This window comes from Maylandia zebra, linkage group LG7 (genome assembly GCF_041146795.1).
Source record: "Maylandia zebra isolate NMK-2024a linkage group LG7, Mzebra_GT3a, whole genome shotgun sequence".
NCBI lineage: Eukaryota > Metazoa > Chordata > Actinopteri > Cichliformes > Cichlidae > Maylandia > Maylandia zebra.
The window spans coordinates 44,426,827-44,446,826 of record NC_135173.1 but is presented as its reverse complement, the minus strand read 5'-3'; positions in this window follow the sequence as shown (position 1 = coordinate 44,446,826).

The window sequence follows — 20,000 nt, the reverse complement described above, 5'->3', positions numbered from 1 at the left end:
AACACATGGGAAGTATTAATTGACACTTTTAACAACAGAACCAAAAAAACAAAACTAGAATGCGAAAATAATTTCCTAATAAAAGACACAGCTACCAATGACACATGAAATTATAAATCGTTTTAATGGCTCCATTGTCAGTGTTGGTCCCGGTTTGGCCAGAGAAGTTGCAAAACTGAGGGAAGATCACTGAAGCAAAAAAGGAAAAAAAAAAAAAGGAATAACACTAACAAGTAATTGGGTTGTTTTTATGAGGGATACCGATGAAAAGAAAATCATTGATAGAGTAAACTTATTTAAGGCCAAGAAATAATTGGACTTGGTTTGAATCTACTTACATCTGTAACACGTTTTTAGATAGTGGTGTTTTTGCTAAAAAAAAAATGAAAACAGCTACACAGATTGTACCAATTTATAAGGCTAGAGATCTATTTCATTACTCTCTCAGAAAATTAAAAAATATTCTGCAGGAGACTGTATAATGTATTTGTCACAAATAATGTGCTACACTAACAGCAATATGAGTTTAGACCCAACAGAACTGCAGCATATGCACTAATAGTTTGTTGATTAAAAACAACAGTAATATAGGCTAAGCAACGGGGCTATTGTCTTAAAAAAGGCCTTTGACACTGTTGATCATGAATGATTATAAAACAAAAAACAAAACATATGTCTGGAGGTAGGTGTTGCCTACTATCATTTTCATGGGTGAAAAGTTATCTTGGAAATCTGAACCAGTGTGTTTAAAGCTGATATCTATGTTTGTTTGCACATTTCTATAAACCACTTTGCAAAGTACTGTACAGACCAGTGATTAAAATGATAAAAACCCAAAAGCCTTGATCCAGTCAGTGAGGGGACTTGGTGTCTCTGTCACTGAATCTACTATTGATAATTTGGTAATGCTAAATTCTCTCAGAAAAAACAATATTTTTCAAGTTATATTCAGTTAGATTTTATTTATATAGCAGTATACAAGAACAACTGTTGCCTCAAGGTGCTTTACACTGTAGGACCCTACAATAACACAAAGAAACCCCAGCAATCATATGACCCCCTATGGCCAAGCACTTTGGTGACAGTGGGAAGGAAAAACTCCCTAATAACAGGAAGAAACCTCCAGCAGAACCAGGCTCAGGGAGGTGAGGCCATCAGCCAAAAATGGATATTGGTAAGGGGAGGAAGACAGAACAAAGACATGCTGTGGAAGAGAGCCAGAGATTAATAATAACTAATAGTTAAATGCAGAGAGGTGTATAAACACACATCGAGTGAAAAAGGTGACTGAACAAGAAACACTTAAGAGAATTTTCCCAGCAGTCTAGACCTGCATCCACAGGGTTGAGTGCTAGGACCAATTCTGTTTACATTATACATGCTTCCCTTAGGCAGCATCATCAGAAGACATAGCATACATTTCCACACCTATGCAGATGACACCCAACTCTATATCCATGAAGCCAGATAACACACACCAATTAGTTAAACTGCAGCAATGTCTTAAAGACATAAAGACCTGGATGGCCGCTAACTTTCTGCTTCTTAGTTCAGATAAAACTGAGGTTATTGTACTCAGCCCTGAAAATCTTGGAAATATGGTATCTAACCAGATTCTTACTCTGGATGGCATTACCTTGGCCTCCAGTAACGCTGTGAGGAACCTTGGAGTTGTTTTGACCAGGATATGCTCTTCAATGTACATATTAAACAACAGCTTTCTTCCATTTGCGCAACATCTCTAAAACTAGACATATCCTGTCTCAGAGTGATGCTGAAAAACTAGTTCATGCATTTATTACTTCCAGGCTGGACTACTATAATTCATTATTATCAGGATATCCTAAAAACTCCCTGAAAAGCCTTCAGCTAATCCAAAATGCTGCAGCAAAAGTGCTGACAGGGACTAGAAAGAGAGCATATTTCTCCTGTTTTGGCTTCCCTTCATTGGCTTCCTATTAAATCCAGAATTGAATTCAAAATCCTGCTCCTCACATACAAGGTCTTAAATAATCAGACCCCATCTTATCTTAATGACCTTGTAGTACCATATCACCCTATTAGAGCACTTCGCTCTCACTCTGCAGGCCTACTTGTTGTTCCTAGAGTATTTAAAAGTAGAATGGGAGGGAGAGCCTTCAGTTTTCAGGCCCCTCTTCTGTGGAACCAGCTTCCAGTTTGGATTCGGGAGACAGACACTCCCTCTACTTTTAAGATTAGCCTTTTTGCTAAAGCATATAGTTAGGGCTGGATCAGGTGACCCTGAATCCTCCCTTAGTTATGCTGCAATAGCTGTAGACTGCTGAGGGATTCCCATGATGCACTGAGTATTTCCTTTCCAGTCACCTTTATAACTATAACTCAGTATGTGTTAATAGACCTCTCTGCATTGAATCATATCTGTTATTAACCTCTGTCTCTCTTCCACAGCATGTACTTCATCCTGTCTTCCTTCTCTCACCCCAACCGGTCGCAGCAGATGGCCCCGCCCCTCCCTGAGCCTGGTTCCACTGGAGGTTTCTCCCTGTTAAAAGGGAGTGTTTCCTTCCCACTGTCGCCAAAGTGTTTGCTCATAGGGGATCTTATGATTGTTGGTTTTTTTTCTCTGAATGTATTACTGTAGGGTCTAGCTTACAATATAAAGTGCCTTGAGGCAACTATTGTTGTGATTTGGCGCTATATAAATAAAATTGAATTGATTTGAATTGAATTACTTATTTATGTCTCTTTGCGCCTCCAGTTTCCTTTCTCCAAGACTCAGATTGGACATACCTGCAGTACAATCCCCTAGATGCTGGTCACTCGTGCTAAAGTCTGTGTGTATGCCTGTAAGCTCCTTCATTAGAAACTCAACTACTCACCACTCTCACCTGCTTGACTCCTCCTCTGGAACTCTGGAAATACAAGGTGAGAACCTCACTCACCTCACCATTCAGCTGGACGCTCACTTAGTCACCGTCCACAGAGCTTTTCATCTTCCACCTGCAAGTAAGCCTTCATCCTTCAAACCAACCTGGAATTAACTACCCTCTCCCTCTGTTTCAGTTGCCTTCACACCAAAGACTCTCGCTACATTCCCACGCCTACAATTAATGTCACTGTGTTCAATCGGCTTTCTTAAATTTGCAATCTAACTGTCCATGGGGCCTGCTTTTGGCTCCACTCCTACGTACAGGCCTCTTGGCCCCTGACAAGAGGGAATAGTACTGTTATGTTACTCTTTGAGTATTGTTAAGTCTAAAAGGGCATGCCCACTCAGTAGCAAAGTAATGTGTAAAGGAGTCCCCGCTGTGCTAAAAGGCTGAGCATATTGGTTAAACTTTATAAGATATACCTCTAAATTTCTGTCTGTGTACTGCAGATGGAGGTCTGCAGCATACAAGTGGTCATGCCCGAACCAGCAGGCATTTCCTACCTGTGGGACAGACTGGGTTAGGAGCAACTAATCCTAGCCAACCATCTATGGATTGCAAAGCATATGTTGTGTTCTGTGACTGATGAGTTTCCTTATTTTTCTTTTTCAGCACACAGACGGAAATTGAAGTGCAATTACATTGCTATGACGAGTGGGGCACTGATGTAATCCACTCTGGCAAACAACGCAGTAACATTCCACTTTCTACTTAGTAAAACATCTCTTTGGATGTTGAAATCAAGTCAAATGCTTAGTCCTGTGATTTCCAAACTCCACTTTTTCCTGCCCACTCCAATCAACATAGAGTAGCTCTGGGAGATGAACTCTATCATCATCAATACAAGGCAGCACTGACGTTGTTTTATCTATCTGTCTGTATAGACTGCCTGCCTATCCTTGATGGTTTACATAACATGTTTCTTCTGTTTTGCAAACTTAATTTATTATTTTCCTCTTTGCAGTGGTCCACTGAGGACTAAAGCATCTACATATGTGGATTCACCTGCAACCAGGATACGTGAGGAGCAACAGTGGAGGGAATCCATGACTCAAGTTAGCAGAGGAGGGGAAGCCCAGCCTCACTGTGTTCATTACACGCAACAGACCACTGTGATGATGAAGCGTGATGACTCCTTTTATGTGAGACCAAGTCTCATGTCTAATGGCCCTATCATTACTGAGTGTAAACAGGAGAAAACACTGCATACAGACATGGGATTAGTTCTGGAGCAAGTGTTTGTTGTGGTTTTGAAAGCCGCAGGTTCCCGTGCGTCTGGAAGTGTGTGCTATCTCTGGTAGCAGCGCTTCTTCTGATGCTGCAGATGCATTTGTTGTTGTGAGGCCCAGCATGGAATCAAAGTGGCTCACAGAACATGATCAAAGGTGCTCGTGTTAGCCTTGTAAAAGCTCGCAAGTCTGTTATTATTGTAAAGTGACAACTTACATCATCAATCAACCGTCACAAACAAATTAGGACTAGAAGGAGAATGCCGCATGATGTGTGCATATAAATGTCAAAACATCATTTCTCGACAAAAGAGAGAAAAGTGTAGAGCTTGTTGTAGACATTTTGCACACTGCCACAAGCGCAACAGCAGTTCGGTAACTAGTGTTACAAACTTCTGTAAGTTTATAACATGCTGTAAAACTTCAAAATGTGAGAACATAATACTGGAATTAATACACTCCTGCGAATCTTCAGTATCCACCACTCAACGTATGAAGCCCTGAATCGAGTTTCTCTACCTTTTGAAGCATGTTGAGCTTTTTCAGTCTGTATTTGATAGTGACAGTATAGAACATTCAGGAAAGCAGCAAAAAAAAAAAAAGAAAAAAAAAGGGGGAGGCACTATCCAAATCCACAGGATTACTAGGACACCCTAATCTCTGTATTTTCACTTTGTGATTTGATTCATGGTATGGAAAGAAATGGCTCTGCAACTTCACTGTACAATGTGTGTTTATTAGATCAACTTCCTATTAGTAGCAGCTGTGGCTATTGGCAGTGCTTCAATTATAGCTACAATTACACTGTTCAATTGATTTCTGAACAGTGTAAATGGTGATATCTTTATGATTAAAAAAGCATTTAGTTTGCAGTAAGCACAAAGAAAGGGATAAAATATTAAAGACTCCTTGGAATCATTAAAATTGTTAATTTAGTAGTTCTGTGATGGTTATTTTTAGTTATTTTTGTTTATATGTTGTTGTGATCTGGTTTCCAGTGTTTGCATGTGTGAGTACTATGTTAACAATTACCTATTAGATCAACAACGGACTGCTGTCATATTCATCTAAGCCCTAGTTGCCTTGGGGTAGCAGTGCTAGTGTTTTAGGGTGTTGTCTGGTCTTAACTGCTTATTTTCTGCACCTGATGAAGTGTGGATAAAAGCATACCAGAGGTTTGCGTGCAAGGGACACTCCTTTTGTTAGTCTTGGTTTTTTGGTGTTTTTCTTTTTTTAAAATTAAAACTTGTGTCCAAAAACTCTCGAGTGAGTCGTTGTTCAAACTTACAAGCCGGGTTGTAACACAAAGGCAGCTTTAAAGGCTAAACTTGTGAGCAGGCAGCAGTCCAGAAATGTAGTACATTGCCAAACTTTGAAACATACAGAATAACAATGAAACACCATAAACTAAAAAAACAAAGACAAATAACAAACAAACAAGATTAAAGGGAATTGGATTGGATCCAGAATAGCATTCTGGCATCTTTATTTAATGAGAATTTAATTTGATTGGCAGGTTAATGCATATTACTGCTGAATGAGTTAAATTTTTGTGCTCTATTGCCTGGTGTTGGAAGCAACACCAGGCAATAGTGTTGCCTGGTGTTGAAGATTAGTTTTCAGTGATAAGAAAATAATTACACTCCGCAGACTTGTTTGCGCCCTCTAAACATCTGCTATTTCTTCTCATTTCTGTAAAGTGTTCATGTTGCGATGTAAATAAAGTAATAAAGTAAATAAAGTAAATAAAGAAGGGTTAATATCAATGGAATAACACGTTTTAAAGTGGTAGGTAATTGCAAATACAACTTTTCAAACAGTGCAACAAACAAAAACTCTTTCATCTTCATCCTATAGTTTGTATCAGTGTGTCTAGTTAGCTAAACATACAGTCACCGATTTCAGAGAGATGAGGAAAAAAATTAATGTGCAACATAGTGATGGAGAACGATTAAACAAAGACAAGACAAGAGAGGAAGATAAACTTTTCATTAGGTGACATTTAATATACTTGAAAATGAAAGCTTATATGTAATAAATTCATTTAAGTTTTAATCAGACAGACTATTGGATCTTTGATTTCTGAAGTCGTGCTTTTTATGTAATTTCTTTAAGTAACTTTAAGTATTTTATCATTTAAATTATTGCATGAAAAAACTTGGAAGGATAAATTTGTTAGCATTATGTTGGTGCAAAGCAGACTGTGGTGTTCATTGACAATGTCAAGTTATATCAAGAATAGAAGACATGAATTTAAATTCAGTGCAGTGATGCTAATTAGATTATGTTTTAAACTAGACTTATAGTGTCTAGGGTTGGAAATCAGCCCTGTGAAACATCTGCCTATATTCAGCAGAAATTTGCTGGGAAAATTTGCAGAAAATAGTGAGTATCAGAGAAGCACGGGCCAGGTGATCACTTCTAAGTAAATGCTAAGAGTGTTTTCTCAATAATAGCGAACATCTTAGGTTAACTATCGTTTACCCTATCAAAAACAGTCCAGAGAGTCCAAAAGATCCCGGATAACCCCCCATTTATGTTATGCCAAGACTTCAGGCTTTTTAAAAAATTACTGAGCAATTTTAGTTACATAGACCTAGACATTACTTGACAACCCCTTGTCAACCTCTGATCACTAGTGAAAAATGTGTATTTTCCAATTTTTCTTAGTTTGCATCACATGTTTCATAATTTTACTATAGCTCAGTGAGTAGTTGGTGAGTGTCTGCAGACAAGGTGGCATCTTCTATGCAAAATACAGACGATGATGGCCATCTGCTAGTAGCCAAAGCAAGGGTTTTTTTGCTGCAACGTCCTCTTTATGACCGATTAACAAATGCCCACAAACTCCAACAACCACTTGCAAACTGGCTGGGAAATGTGACTGTTGGTTGCCAGGGGGTTGCTGATTGGACTCTGGACCTTTTCACTCGACCCTAAGCTAAAACAACAGCAAGGGGAGCGTAATGAGGTCAAGCAAGTAGTAGTTCTCATTAAAGGCAAACCTCAGGCTTGCTTAAATGCAAACCTTTTCAGGTTCAGTCAATCAGAAACTGAGCCCAGACAACACCCCAAAACTCTTGCACTGCTGTGATAAGATATGTTGGGGTTACAAAAGGGTGTGACAAATCAAGGCGCAGGTTAGCACTGTTGCCGCACAGCAAAAAAAAGTTCAATTCAACCATCAGGCCGGGGTCTTTCTGTGTGGAGTTTGCATATTCTCCCCATGTTTGCGTGGGTTCCCTCTGGGTACTCTGGCTTCCTCCCACTGTCCAAAGACATGCAGTTTGTGGGGATAGGTTAATTGATTATTCTAAATTGCCCATAGGTGTGAATGCGGAAGTGAGTGTGAGTACGAATGATTGTATGTCTCTGTGTGTTAGCCTGACTGGTGACCTGTCCAGGGTGTACCCCGCCTCTCGCCCTATGACAACTGGGATAGGCTCCAGCACCCCCCGTGACCCTGAAAAGGATAAGCAGAAGCGAATGGATGGATGGATGTAAGAAAAAAATGCTTACAGTAGCAACACTAACATAACAAAAAGGCAAGAAAATGGCTATATTATACTTGAAAACATATTCTAGAGAGCAGTTCATGATTTACTTGTAAATCTAGCTAACAATATGTGACTGTAATTTGACAGATGGCAATCACTATCTCTGGCACAAACAATTATAAATTAGACCTTAATATATTCTCAGGACCTATGAAAGAACTTTTAAGACCTACACATATGCAATATCTTAGCCGAATTAAGTGAAAAGAAAAAAACCCTTAAGATGTCTTAGAAAAACAGGAGCTATACTTTTAAATACCTCAAATCATAGAAAAAACTGTAAAACAATCCCACATGTTTGATCTTTAAAGTGCCCACTATAGAGACAAATACTTAACAGGTTAATTCAAGTGCTCAAAGTGCTTTTAAAACATTTTGAGCTTTATAGTTTTTTGTTCTCGTCTTACCTACAGAGGAATGTCCTCTGCTCTGTATGGACTTTTTTCTTTTTTGCTTTGGTTTTTCGCATGTCTAGACAGAATACAGTTTGCAGGGCTTTGAATTGACTCTCTTTTGTCTACCTGTGTACCCGGGGATGGCTGGATGGCTTCACCACATCACAGCGCTTTGTCTGCCTCAGTTTGTTCTCTCATCTGAGACCAGACATAATTTCATCCTTTCAACTGGTGTCACCCTCTTTCTCCCCTCACTAGCATGTTTTGTGGGGGAGGTGGGATGTCTCCACCTGCCATACGTTCATATATGTAGAAGATAAAGATAAAGTTGTATGCTAGTCGTGTGCTGACTGAGTGTGTGCAGGTGGGTGGAGGTGCTGATGGCTCACTTGAAACCGACACCTGAAACCCTACCTTAGTACATGGAACAAGACAGGTGTCCTCTTCCAAATGAACAACGTAATGGGCAAGTGTGTTGGTGTGTGTTTGTTACTGTGTGGTTGGAGGTTACAAAAATCCAGTGTAACATTAGGAAAGAGATGATGAACTTTTTCCCTTGATGACTCACCCTCATCTGACCTTTATACAAAAGTTTGTGTATATAATACCGTTTCCGTGTGTGTGTTTATGTGTCAGTAAGTGTGCAAGCTTGTAGGTGGGTGCATTTGCGGAAGCAACAAGGTCAAGAGAACACAGAGGGTGTTCCTTAAAATGAAGAAAAGGTGTTGTGCTGTTCTGTCAAAAGCAGGAGTGTTCATGTTTGAAAGGTCTGGGAGCATTTTAGCCAAATAAACCCTGAGTGCTTGCTCATGCACACACACACACACACACACACACACACACACACACACACACACACACACACACACACACACACACACACACACACACACACACACACACACACCTGGCCTCCATTTTACCTCCTGCCTGATACAGTCCTGCATGTCATGGGAGTTACTCAGATGTCCCCTACAGAGGATTTCTCGTGTGAACTTTGGTGGTGGCCAAGAAGGAAAAAAGCTTGTGGAACTGGATGTGTTTGACTGTGTGTTTTAGTGGCAGACGTTTCGAGTAAACATATTACTCAATATTCACTTGGAACTATTTGATCATCAGAAAGAAAGAAAAGGAAGAAAAAGTTACATAACGTATGTCTGATGCATGCTCAATCATCCAGATACGGAAATCCCAAAAAGTTGATTCTGTTCATCTGGATGGTTCGTCACTCATACATGTGACTTCTTCAGTCTCAGTTGATGCAGGTTTTCCCAACCTTATAAACAGTACCTTTGCACAATGAATGAAACTAGCACCACAGACGAACAATGGGCTGTGAGGTCAGTAGACCATCGATCAATGGTAAATGGCCTGTATTTGTATAACGCTTTACTTAGTCCATATGGACCCCAAAGCGCTTTACACTACATTCAGTCATCCACCCATTCACACACTGGTGATGGTAAGCTACATTGTAGCCACAGCCACCCTGGGGCGCGCTGACAGAGGCGAGGCTGCCGGACACTGGCGCCACCTGGCCCTCTGACCACCACCAGTAGGCAACGGGTGAAGCGTCTTGCCCAAGGACACACTCTGCACTTGAGAGATAGTCTTTTCCTTTTTACGTTAATATTTCTACCTTAAAATCGCCTTGGTGATCACTGTGAAGTCTCTTTGAGCTGGTTTTTATCTTTGCTTTGTTTTGCTACATAAATACTAGAAGAAATCCTGTATATGTGTCCTCATTACGATTCAGATTCGTGTTGATGTGTGGGACTGTAGCCTAAGGTTTGTCTAGGCAAACAGTGCCCAGGACCACGTTAGCATCCATTATTCTTAAATGGAACCACCAGAATCCTCCCTATAGACGGTTGCCCTTCCAAAACGTTTAAGTGGTAACCAAGGACCTTTCAACTGCTGCTGCTTAGAAATTGTTTCTAGGTGGAAACCTACATTCCACCTGTCACAATAATTGCCCTAATGTAGTGTAGTGTAATTTTCATGACTGTCGTGTCCATATGTGAACAGTATCAGTACTGTCATTTGTGGTCTGCAGGGACGTGATGAATAAGCTTAAAAAATAAAATAATTATTCTAAGGAAAAATAATTGTCTTAAACCTTACTAATGTCTCGGTTTTACTTTCCTTTGCAGTACAAAAAAAATGTTTCCTTGGAAAGAATGACATTTTTTAAGGAGCCCAAGCTTTTAAGCAGTAATGAATAATGATACACTGGATTTTATCTTGTACTTGTTTCTCCTTCATCCGGCATTTGATTGGTTCTGGCACTCATCACGCCTTTTAATGATAACCACTGATTGGCCACAGGGCTCCTCTGTTTTGAACTTCCTGGCTGGTGAAATAAACAAAAAGCCATGAGAATCATCAGTCATCAAAGACAATTACCTCCCTCTCCCCCCCCACTACACGTTCCACTTCCCAGTGTCCCTAAACCTTCTCTCCTTCTCACTCTTGTAAGCCTCTTTCCTGTCGTTTCTCTTTAACTACATACGTGTCTGGACTGTGACAGATGTGCTAGTTTATGCTAAATGTCAAACTTCATTACAGTTACATAAAAAGTGCTCTGTTAACTTGTTTCAAATAAACAACGTATCCCTAAAGTTTAAAAGGAATAGCTTACATTGAGGAACAGGATAACAACAACAAAACCAGTTACTTTCCTCAAAGTTACAACTAAAATGCTTAAAGGGGTGAGTAAAAAACCTTTTTTACCATCATAATTGAATTGAATTGAATTGAATTCATTTAATTTTAAAAACCTTGATGGAAGCATCTATAATTATTAATTTATCCCCCCACTCGCTTTCTCTGAAACCAGAACTAATCCACCTGTTGCATTATTCACCCAGAACCAACATTTCCTGTCCCCGCATTAATATTTTAGTGAAGACCCATCACCCGCCACTGGACTTAGCTCAAACATCATAACAGGAGAGATGAAGTTAAACGATGCATGTTTGACAAATCTTGCCAAAATGACCAAAAGAGAGGCAGGTAGATTTGTTTTAATCAGATCAGAGGCACTGCTTGAAAATCCTCTACCACAAAAAACCCAAATTGACTTGCTAAAGTTCAAACTGTGCATCATCAGAGTGGGGAAGAAAAGGGACTGAAGTAACTTTGAATGTGGCAGGGTTGTGGTAGACAGGTAGGTTTGAGGGTTGACAGGTTAATATCTCTAGGGTTTACAGAGAATGGTCTAAAATGTTGTATTGTATTTTGTAGATGCCAGTGGTCAGCAGTAAACAACCAGACTGCATTGAGTAGTAGTAACTCAGCAACTCTTTACAACCAAGGTATGCAGAAGAGCATCTCTGGATGCATTACACGTTGGACTTTGGAGCAGATGGTCTACAGCTGCAGACCTGTATTGCATGCCAGTCATGTCAGCTAAAAACAGAAAAAAGAGGCTAAAATTCACATGGGCTCACCAAAATCAGACAACAGAAAATTTTAAAAAGACCAGTTCTTGCCTTGTGTGATGAGTCTCAGTTTCTGCTGTGACATTCAGATGGTTGGGATGGAATTTGGCATGAACACCAAGAAAGTTTGGATCCACCCTGCATGTTGTGGGGTAATGTAATGGTGTGGGGATATATTCTTGGCATACTTTAAGCCTCTTAGTTCAACTGAGCATTGTTTAAATGCCACAGCTATGTCCGTCCTATTATAACCCCAGTGTACCCATCTTCTGATGGCTGCTTCCAACAGGGTAATGTTTGAACTTGACAATGAGTTCACTGTACTCAAATGACCCCGAGAGTCAAGAGATTTGAATCCAATAGAGCACATTTGGTTGTGGTGGAACAGCAGATTCAGATCATGGATGTGCAACTGAAAAATCTGCAGCAACTTTGAATGTGTTGCCATGTCACTATGGACCAAGACCAACTAACTAGTGAGGACTTTTAGTTTAAATCCCCTGCAGGCTGATTATCTTTGCATTTTCTCCCATATTACTTCTGTATTTACATTTCTACCAGCTGATTGATTGGGTTTCAAAAAGATTATTGTTGCATTAAAATACTGCGTTATAAAGCTCAGTGTTCTTGGTTACCTGTAAAATGAATCACGGTCTCTATGAGGCACCTAGAAAAGTTCTCTTCTATAAACTATTGAATTCATTTTCCAGGATTTCCAGGATTAGACGATGTGCCAACATCTGGTGCTCTATGGAGCCAGAACAGTGCCATAGGATGCTTTCAAAAACAAAAAAACAAAACAAAAATGGGATTGAAAGACAAAAACTTAAGTGTAAAAGGCAGGATGCAAATTATATGAAAATGGCATACAAGATGTACAACACTCTGCTCCTCTCACACATGCTAAAAGAGTGCCACAGAATTGAAACTGAATAGCAAAAATGTAAAAAGAAACTTTGAGTGTAAAAATCAAACAGACAAACCTGTAAATGTAAAAGAACAGTTCGTTTTAATTGCTTTTTAACAAAAATCAGCATTTTTTTTGAATGCCGATGTTTTCTTTGTCAGTTTTTATCTTTCAGTGCCATTCTTTAAAATATTTAAATTAAGCTCCCCTGTTCCAGCTTCACGGATTCTCCCTTGGAAATGAAATGAAATTAAAAAAAAGGAAAATATCAGCCTCGCGTTCACTGCCTCAGCATCTGTGTTGTCTGTATACATCGATCAAAGTTTCCACAAAGGTGGGCATATGGCCCCATCAAGTATGTTTTTACAATTCTTCTCTTTTCCATCGGAAATGGCACACACTTCTTTCAAGCCGTGTTTTCGTGCGTGTGCAACAATTATAAATGAGGCGTCATATCACAAAATGCATTTCATCGACTGAGTTGGCTGCCAGTAAGTGAACAGCCGGTCAAGCCATGGAAATGAGCATCGCTACCAAAGCAAATGCATCATGAGATTTACAATTCCAGTGGCAGTTGTGTTTAACATTCCTGCTTTCAGTCTCCTGCGTGGGCCACACAATAATTACTTCCATGTAGGTAACATTATTAAAATATGGAAGCCATCCCACAAGACGAAGAAGCTGTCAGCAGTGCTTTGGGCAGCATTTCAAACTTTGGGTTTACATTTCAAAATGTAAACTTAATCCCAGACCCGGCACCAGCTGATATACAGAATAACAGTTTATAATATAACCAATACGTGATAAATTAAGTGTGAAACTGGCTGCAGACGTATCTGATGAGATTTTGTGATGTCACATTCAAAACCTGAAAGTGCTCCAAAGCGGAGTCCGCTTTTTCCTAAACTGTTAATGCTTCTTCACTCGTAGAGGTTGTATCATAACAAACCAGGACCAGTTTCATCTGTCTAAAGTTCGACTGACTCATTTCCACTGACAGCAATTCTTCATGCTCATTAAACATTAACCTCATTAAACATTAATGACAATGCTAAATAATGAAGTTTATACTGACATTAGCGAGCCAGCACACAAATGAAGCAACAGATACTTCCGATTGAGGAGGAACACCCAACACCTGCTGCGCACACTTGCTCCGTGCTCTGTGAAGTTAATATTTGTCAGTGCTCTTCTTTTGACTGTGGGGCTCATTATGGCATCAGTGCTGCTGGTGTATGGATATTATCTGTAAGGCAGATGTCAGAGGGCTATGTCTGTTTCACAGAAGGGATGTTTGGTGTCTGAAAACTAAAATATGGCATCACTTTCCTTCAAATATATAATTAGCTCTATAATTAGCTGACTTCATATTGAGTCATACTTTTCTGCCCCTAAGAAATCAAATATCACCTTTTTACTATTAGTGGACAGTTGTGGACGAAGAACAGAAGTCCTGTGTCAGATCACTTCTCAGTTGTTTATACGAATCATAAGTCTGCCACCTGAAGACGTTGTCACTTTTATAATGTGGGTGTTTTATGTCCACACCTGCATGGGTATTTTGCAAAACAGGGATTTTCCACTTTCTGTCCACATGGAAATGCTGAAAATTAGGTCAAGTGATGTGAAAACAGTTGCTGAGCCAGACAGAAATGTTAGCCAGTTGGAAGCCTAAAAACAAAAGTAAATGGTAAAATTGAATAGGTGGTTACAAAAACAATTTCTTTTGTCAAAAAAGGCGATAAAGGCTCTCATTTCAGATTAGTTTTTTAGAAGGAAAATACTGAGTAGTTGCCACACAATTTGACTGAAATGCTAACAAAATATCTAAGCTGGCTGAAAACATTTGTATATGTATGAAATGTTTTTGAGTTGTGTGTATATTTATATGTATTTTTATTTTTTAAAGCCAATAATAGCTGTTTTTACTGCATATTTTAATGACACCTAGCTCGCACAGGTATTTTTTGTGGCATGTATTTATTTCATTACATATTTTGGAACCATATTTATTAATGTCACTTTGAAAAAAATGTCATTCTGTAGTTTTAAGGATGCAGGGAATACCCGCTGTTTAAACATCAACATAAGCCTAAGCCACCTTTCAAAATTACACCACTAAAGACCTTCCCTGTCCCTGACCTTCGCTCTCCTCGCCTTCAGTTTGCCTCATCATAATCTCATCATCAAATTCCGTGTTATGATTTACTTTTGTTTGTGTTTGACGAGGTTTGTGGTTTTGACACGTGTCACAAACCGCGTCTTGGCTCCGTTTGTGATCAGCCATTATTGTAAACTGTGTGACCGAGAACACGTGAGCCATGACGCATTTTTAAAGCCATATTTGGCATGTGGCTTTGACAGGCGGAAGAAGAAGTAGTTCCTACCACCATTTAGACGACCCCAATATGAATGTTACTGTCCACCGTGTTACTGTTAGACAACCTACAAATTTACCACAATTTACTAAAATATTGATATTTTAATATGAGAATCGATTGCAGAATATAACTATCTGGTATTGGAAGAATCGATTTTTCAGTATTAGTATCGACCTGCACGCCACTAATTCTGATGCTCAGTTTGTATTTCAGCATGTCCTTTTCTACCACCTGTACATGCCTAAATGTACTGAGCTGCTGCCATGTGATTGGAGCAGGTGTCAGGGTCCCACCATTCGCTCTGCTGTTAGAGCCTCACAGCTTAGTGTTGTTACCCTTTTTGTCTGATCAGTGTCAGTTTTTTCAAAAATTCTTAACCCTCATGGTAGTGCATCCCACCACCACGAGGTTTCTGGGGTATGTTTTCTCCTTTCTGTCTTTTTTATGACATTTTTGGCTGAAATCACAGAGTCGCTGAAGTTACCAGTAGAGGTGACAGCATCATCATATGTTTCTATTTTTGCAAGATAATAAATACTGCAAAGCCATTTGACCTGATTGTTAACTGCAAATTGTTCTCGTTCATAAAGAAGACAAAAGCCAGATGTTAATGGGTGTTCGAAAGCTTTTCAGTCCAGTGTGAAATAGGCTGTAGAATCTCTTTCAAGAATCCTTTAGAGAATCCAATAGTGTTATCCAATAGTGAGCTGAATCAGGCCTCCAAGGCAAAGGTTCTCCCTTCACAAGAAAAGCCTCATGTGTGGCTCATATGATGTTGTATGTTTTAATTTCTAAACAATAAAACATTCCAGTCAATGACAGAAACCAGATCATCAGAACTTTAAAGTGTGTCGTTATCTGAAGGGAATTATTACTTGAAGACAGTGTTGTCTGTATGTGCTTTTTTTTTGTTTTTTATTTTAGCTTTTTTAGTATCAAGAGACCATCGGAAATACTGTGGTGTGTGAACCATAAATCACCCTTATTGTTCCAGGTCACCGTCTCAGAACTTCTTTGTTTATGCGATCTGAACATCGTGTGTCTTTGCTCAAGAGTCTAGCATACCTTCTCAAACTGACTGACAAATAAGTGTTTACTCATGTTTTTCTCGTTGCTGCAGTTAACCTGCTGATCCATGTTTGTTTGCATTTCATTGCAACTAAATGGCAAAAATAATTCGCTCAGTGGGAGGGGCAGTAAAACTACCTTTAAAGTGGACTCCGATTTGCTTAAACCATTCAAACCATTGCTTGAAACAGATTGTAATCAAAGTGCTTGGGATTATTAAAGTTGTCACTGATGGTTTGCATTCGCTGAGAATTATCTGTTCCGCAGCTTGGTCGCAACCATAGTTTATCTGTAAGTTAGCTTATCGCAGGAGCTCCTTTTATCTGTAACAGCTTTAATGTTCTTGTAATTAAAGTTAAATGCCAGGGTCATTTCTGCAGAGTTAGTTTGAAGACCATAATGAGTTCAAAGCCACCAGCTCAACCGCAATGAAACAATTAGAATCAGCGCGCCAAACTTCTGGTCCGTAATGGCTTTCTCCTCCTAGGCATGAGCAATCAGGACTTATCCAAGGCATGACCAACGGAGCCGGAGGGGACCAGCGTCAGCTCATGTGGGCGAGAGTCTGCAAAGCCATTCAAATTAGCTGTTCTAAAATCCACACAGCTCTTTGGGAATAAATACGATTACAGCCATTAGCTTTGGGTGCTGATCCCAGATCTGCTCTTCAGCTCTCTGGGACTTTGAAGCTTGGCCTCAGATTGCAACGCAAATTTTAGCCAAAACCACGAGACAATGAAACTAATTCCTTTCCTACAAGAGAAGAAAAAGATTTTTGAGAAACGTGGCCACATCTAAAACACTTCATCATTAGCACAGCACTGCTTTTACAACATGACTAAAATATACAAGACTTACTGCAACTGTGGTGACGACAGATAGTTATTTTTTCAGCGGGATCATGCTATGTATTGCGCAGTATTTGGAAATATATATTTGCCGTTACTATAAAATTCATTGCGCTGAATGAAAACAATCTTGGGATCACATGTCGCTTGAAGTAGAGTAAACAACATTTGAATGACAGCAGCTCCAGAGAGGGAAACCCCTGCAGCTTTCCTAAATAGTTTAGAAAAAAAAATCCAATATGTGGTGCTTCACTCAATCCAGAAAATTGTTTTCTGGTGTGATGAAGCTTTTTTTTTTTCCCTCACGGACAACTGACTTCCAACATCTGAGTCTTGTTAGGACGGTTACACAAAACAACGAGACTGCAGGGCAATGCAATGAAGAGATCAGTCGGAAACTGATCGGTAACTCATTATTAGTTCATTAGTGCAATGTGCATACCGTTACCACAGACCAATGATTATACAGCTTAAAAAACATCAGTGCAGTGACAGAGGGTTCAGAAACATACTCTGTGTGTGTGTGTGTGTGTGTGTGTGTGTGTGTGTGTGTGTGTGTGTGTGTGTGTGTGGAATGTGCGCATTGTGTGTTGTCAATCTAGACCCCAACATCAAACCACAGAGCCACTGACCAGATGTTTTCTGTCCTTTTCTCCCTCTCTTGCTCTATCTCTTGGCATCTTTCTCTCTTTTCCCTCATTATTTTCCCTCAGAGTTTTCCCACACTTGCTGCAGAAGTCCAAATTAATTTATTTTTGCAGTAGTTTGGCTCACATCAAGCATGCTTAGCTTACAGTAAGGTCTTCTGCGTTCATAGCTGCACCTAAAGCCAATTACAAGTGCACAGAATCTTTACAAAAGGCATCCAGGTAAAAAGATTATTACTGACATAAAATACTTTAATGGTGTTGTTTTTACAACTAGATAAAAGTAGAGTTGTATTACTGATTTAACAGGATTCAGTTACACTTAATTACTTGGCTATTTTCGTGCAGTTAAGCATTATTAGTGCAAGTTACATTTTTTTTAAAATATGTGTTGTTTATAACTTATAACTGTATCACCATTAGAGACTTATAGACCCTAAATGAAAGAACAAGTTATATAACTTGGCACGCTACGTCACATCAACTAAGACCATATTTCTGGGACTCTTCCGCTTTCTCCATCAGCGGGATATCTTTTTGTTCTCCATCTTCCTAAGAGAGTCACCTCAATCTCTACTGAACAGAATAAAAAGTTAAACGGAGGCAAGAACTGTTGTGATTTCAAAGGTGACATGCTTCAATTAAAGCATTAACATATTGGAATAGCACACTGTCAAGTGCTGTCCGCGGTGCTGAACGATGCCAACAGCATACATGTGGAAAAAGTCCAAGTAAGGAGTTTAACAGTTGGTTGATTTTGTTATTTTAGATAGAACTGACCCTGGAGGGTCCCTCGTAAGCCTCAGTCACACAGGCCTAGAGACCAGTTGATGACCATCTGACAACTAGTTGCAAGAGAATGATGTGTACTAGGGCTGCAGCTATTGATTACTTTGTATTCAGTCAGGGGGTCAGCGGGTAGTCTGCTAGGTTTTCAACCATGAGGGCATGTAATGCTTCTTACTGCACATTTCACCCAACCAGCATCTTCAGCAAAGTATGTCCAGACAGACGACCAACTGTGAACAATACCCCAATTTGATTTTCAGAATCAGAATACTTTATTAGTCCCTAAGGAAATTTCCCAACATTGTCTGGAGTTCACATGCAGCTGCACTGAGCTTCAAAACAATTAGTAACGTTTTTTGCCATTTAATATATGAAATCATTTATTAATTTGAGAAAACAATTAGCCCGCGAACTCATGGATTAAAATAATTAGTTGCGCTCTTACTTTGTAAAGTCCATAAAAGAAAAAAGTAGAAACAACATCGGCACGTGCAGGATTTTTTCTGTTGCCTATCACTTAAGAATACACACTAAACTTATGCAGTGATTGATCGTCATTTCATCATGACATTCTGCACAGTGGTTGGCCTTCATCAAATCAATCTTCACCATCTGTGAAGTCGGGACCTCAGCGGGAAAGACAAGGCTGTAAAGCTGACATGAACGACAGATTGCTGGCAGCGCCCAACATCTGTCCATTCTTAGCTGGAGTTACCACCGCAGAGGGAAACACTGGCTGACTGAAAGTGTACAGGTTGTCTTTACACGGTTATTTCTGTGCAACTGATCCATCCCCAAATGGAATTGTTTAAAAGTCAAATATGTCTGCAGCATACCATTGACAGGCGTGAGCTGTTACAGCAATAATACTAGATAAACTAAGAAGAAGAGAAGAAGAGGAGGAGATATGGTTGTTGTCTGACAATGTGAATAGGAAATTAAACAGTGCTGAAGCCAGACAGCAGACCTAGATTCTTGAAAGGTGAAATGCAGCAACACACGTCAGGTACAGCGATTACCCAAACACAGAGAGGTGTTCAGAAGGTTCAGGGGCTTAAGTGACTGAGGCTGAGAAATTGCTAAATGCTAGTCAAAACAGCTGAGGAACGATGACTCATTTCATAACTATTTTTTGCATTTTTAAATCAGAAAGAGAAAGTCTGTGACACTGTCAGGAAATCACGTGTCATAGAGGGAGGAGAGGTTTTAAGTGCCAGTAAAGAAGATGCAATAAGGGAAAATTAGCTGTTTATCACAAGTTTTTCAGCCGATTTAAAAGAAGACACGGATGTCATTATTTGGCTTCAAGTCAGTCAGAAATACATCAATGAATTGTTAAACAGATTTGACGGCTCTTTTCAGGCAAACCTGGAGTGAAGTTTGGCCAGCGTTTAGTATTTCAGACGGTTTGGTAAATAAAAAAAAAGTGCCTCTAATCAAGAGGAAAGTAAGATCAGAAAGATGGATGACACTCCCAAAAACCTGGGAGAGGGAGAGATGAACGGCTCTCTTTCCTTCTTTCTGACCTGCTCCGCTCAGCTAGTGGTCTGGGAAGGGGAGGAGAAAGAGAAATGGGGGAGAGGGAGGGAAGGCGAAAACAGGGTGGAACAGAACACCCCACCCCCTGCTCCCCTCTCCCGCACAAACACATAAATGCACACAGCCCTTCAAAGCCGAGTGGTTTTAATAGACGTCCAATTACACTAAGAGATGACATCTGGGGAACTACAGCAGATAAATAAGGTGAAAGAAAAGACAAGATTCAGTCACCTCAGACAAACTCCAAATAACCAGCGAACCACTGATAGACAGATAGGAGAGAGA